We start from the raw sequence: 3,753 nt of genomic DNA, 5'->3' as shown, positions 1-3,753 counted from the left end.
GCAAAGCAGGTGGCAACATCTGCAGCTTGCATCACCTGAAGTGCCTATTACAAGGTCCCATTTTTGGTGGTTCATAGCTTTACTCAGACCTTTAATCCTAGAGGCTGAAACCTTTCAGGCAAGACATCTGCCTCCAGCTCAGTGCCTGCCTTGAGCTAGGTGTGCTTTCAAATTCCTCGCAAAACCAACTCAGCTGTTTCCAAGAAAATAATTAAAGAAAAAAATGGCTAAGACCTGTCTTTCTTTAACTTCTTTTCCAGAACCCTGGCTGTGGCCAGAGAAAGTTTAGGACATGCCAGTGATGGATCAAGCACATGTCTTATTCTCTGCCCCTCAGAAATCCCCCTAGATTTTCTCAGCACCAGCATTTTAGGGCACATGTAACCTACACATCCACTGCTATCATTGCAATCTGCATCAGCTTCCTGACCTTGCCATGCTGGGGACGTAAATGTCCAACACTGACTGCTTGAGGCTGGTATCTGCCACCATTTCCCTGTGGAACCCAGTGGCACAAGCAGGAGGGCAGCAGCCCACACACTTGATGGGGCACCACTCCACACTCCAAGCACCTACCTTGCAGGTGCTCCAGCCTGCAGGAGCTCAAGCCTCTGTGCAGCTGCAGCCACATCACCTTCCCAGGACACAAAGCACAGAGCTGGGGACTGCTGGTAGGAGCCACAGCATCTGCCATATCTGCCTTCCTCCAGGGAAGAAAGGAGTTAAAAGGAAGGAAATCAGGGGAAAGGGGAACAAAGAATGAGAAAGAAAGAGTGAGCAAATGAGCTTTTTCCTCTGGCTTGTTGGGGAGATGCAGTTTTTTCTGGCTGCTGCAATTCTAGCTTATGTTATTGAAGTAAGATGTGCTGGGTCACAACAGGAAAAGGAAAATCATCAGCTAATAATCCTGCTTGTGCTTCAGCTCTGTGGTGAGACTGCCTCAGGATCATCCCCATCTTCTAAAAGTCACTCTTTTCAGCAAAACTAGGAAAGACAAGAACTAGAGCAGTGGTCCCCAAAGATCCCTGTCTAGGACAGCTGTGCCACTGGCAGGGTCACTGTACACCGAGGCTGGGTCCTGTCCAGTCCAGCTGCGCCATTCAGTGACACTTGATCTCACTGCTTGTATTCAAGGCCTGAAAGCTGACAAAACATGAGCCCTCCTTCTGCTCTTAAATTCCCATTTGCTCTTTGATGAGATTAAGATTACCTGTGTGACTGGGCCACCAGAGGAATGAAAAATACAATTTTTTTGTATAATGTTTGTGACACACTTCAGATGAGCATATGGAAAGGATGACAATTTCTTTGCATAGAGGACTACATGTAGCTGTGTACAGACATCAGGCCAATTTTAGCTTTGCTGCCTCTCTCTGCACAAAGTGCCATTCCACCCCAATGGCCTCCTTGCAGAGACCACGTAAAGGGTTATCAGTTACTGCCAGCTTCCTCATCTACTGAGACGTCTTAAACAGCTACGACATGAGAACTCATGTTCCTTCTGTGTACTACACGTAGCATTGCCAAGCTGTTTGAGTTTGAACTAACCACCGAAAAAAGAAAATACTCCACCACCTGCAGAGTCATTTCTGACCAGACATTTGCCAGGCGCAGCAGGTCAGGGAGCACCAGACCCCAGGAGCGTGAGAAGACGCTGGCCCTGGCCCCGTGTGTGCTGAGGGGTCGCCTGCCCGCGCGTGCTCCAGCTGTGCCTGCGCCGACACGCAGCCTGCAATGAGCATCACCCGGCCACGGCCAGCCAGCCACACTGCAGGCAAATGCTCTGCTTAATTGGTCTCAGCTGGAGGCTGCCCTGTGCATGTCAGCGTGTTTAAGAAAGCAGGTCTACAGGAGAGAAGACACCAGAGTAACCAATTAAAGAAAAAAAAAAAACCGATTTCCCTTCCCCCTCTTTCCCAGCCCTAAGCCCTGGAAGTTTGTTTTATTTTTAAGGAGTGTTTCTCACTGTTAATGAAATCAGCTTGAGAATAAGGTTTTGTTGTTGGTATTTCCAAGTCTAGTACTGACAGCATTTGTGGAGATAGTTACAGAGACCTGGTTAAATCAAGTCAAGGTTTGCACCTTTATTTCTTCTTTTTTGTTTTGTGTGGTTTTGGGTTTTTTTCTTAAAAAAGAGGAAAGAAGTGACACCAGGAAACGCTTCATCCAGTTCAAATCCAAGTTTATTAGCCTGTAAAAGTCTGTTTCCACACAGTAATCATAATAAATGAATGAATGTTTATGGAGCGTAGCATAAAAATATATGGAGTCAGCCATAGGTTGGAGTTTATGATTGCTCACAAAAATTAATCAGCAGATCACATGGCATTGCATCAGAAAGGCAAATCAGTCCTAGGAATGCAAACAATCAGGATAAAAAGGCAAAACAAGTAAGAGCAGAGTATCAGAAAGCAATAATTAGTTCACAGTTCTTAATGTGGGTGACAGATTTTGTTAGATCAGGTTATTTACTCACTAATTCTCCAAAAAAAGGTTGAAAATCAGTTGTAATAATTTTGCATTAATCTCAGTCAACATATCAGCTGCTCAAATTCACTGTCAGTCTCTAGGTATGACCATTAAAATGTAGGCATGTAAGAGACTAGGAAATCTGAATAGCCCAGGTCCTTCTCCTACAGCCTGGTGGCCACCAACACTCACTATAAATCAAAACCTAATGTGAGACAAGTGGGTTGAGATGTTCTAGTCCCTGCCTGGACACTTAAAAACCTTCTCTCTTCTTAAAAACCTTCAGCATGCTACAGGCTGCTCAGTTCTGGGGAAGTTCACTTCTCTGCTGGGCATAGCAAGCCTGTCCCCCTGCATGGGGAGGGTGTTGGACACCTGGCAGAAACTTGTGTGTGTCACACGTACCAGGGAGAGGGCAGTGGGAACATCCCCCATGGCTCCTGTCCACTTTAGTGCTGATGTAGGACTGTGACCAAGCTGATGCCCGGACTCTGCTCACAAGCTACATCCAATGCAGAGAAACCCCTGTTAGGAGACTTGAGTAAGCACCAGGAGTTTCTGACCTAGACTAACTCTTCTGTTTCCCAAAGGAAAATGTCTAGCCAAAAAGAGATGTATTTCTTCTAATGCTTTGGGCTTTTCTGAAGAAGTGCAGAGGGTTAGTCTTATTAACTCCATAAAGAGAGCAGACTTAAAGGAGCAAGGGAAGAAAGGTGGTTTCTTCTCAAATGTAGGATGCTTATACACATCATAAACCAAGCTGGGGAGAACTGCACTGAATAATAAATCCAGGCTCTGGCTGACATCATGAAACCTGCAGAACCTTCTACCAGAATTCTGAATTATTTTCTATCCAAGATCCTTGACTCTGCAAGTCAAGGCCCTATAAGGCCAATCAACCCACTGTCACAGCATCTTCTGTTACAGGGAAGTCATATTACACTAAGAAGCACCTTCAGAGTTGGTTGGGAAATTAACCCATTAAGGCCGGCTTCTAAAACTTGTTTTTCAGGAATGGGGGGTAGCATGACAAGTTCTTCCTGATTATTACACTACTAATAACGTGACAATCCTTTAATATCATCTGAGAACTTAGAAGAGCAGTCAAAAACTTCCAGAACATCACAGCTTCTTTAGGCAATCTAGATCCTTTTTCTTGCAAGAATAACATTTTGCCATCTGAGTTTCCTTTATTCTGCCTGAGTCAAAAACTTCCAGAACATCACAGCTTCTTTAGGCAATCTAGATCCTTTTCTTGCAAGAATAACATTTTGCCATCCTTGG

Source organism: Passer montanus, unplaced genomic scaffold (assembly GCF_014805655.1).
Source record: "Passer montanus isolate IOZ18808 unplaced genomic scaffold, ASM1480565v1 scaffold169, whole genome shotgun sequence".
NCBI lineage: Eukaryota > Metazoa > Chordata > Aves > Passeriformes > Passeridae > Passer > Passer montanus.
The sequence above is the reverse complement of the archived record's forward strand: the minus strand, read 5'-3'. Positions refer to the sequence as shown.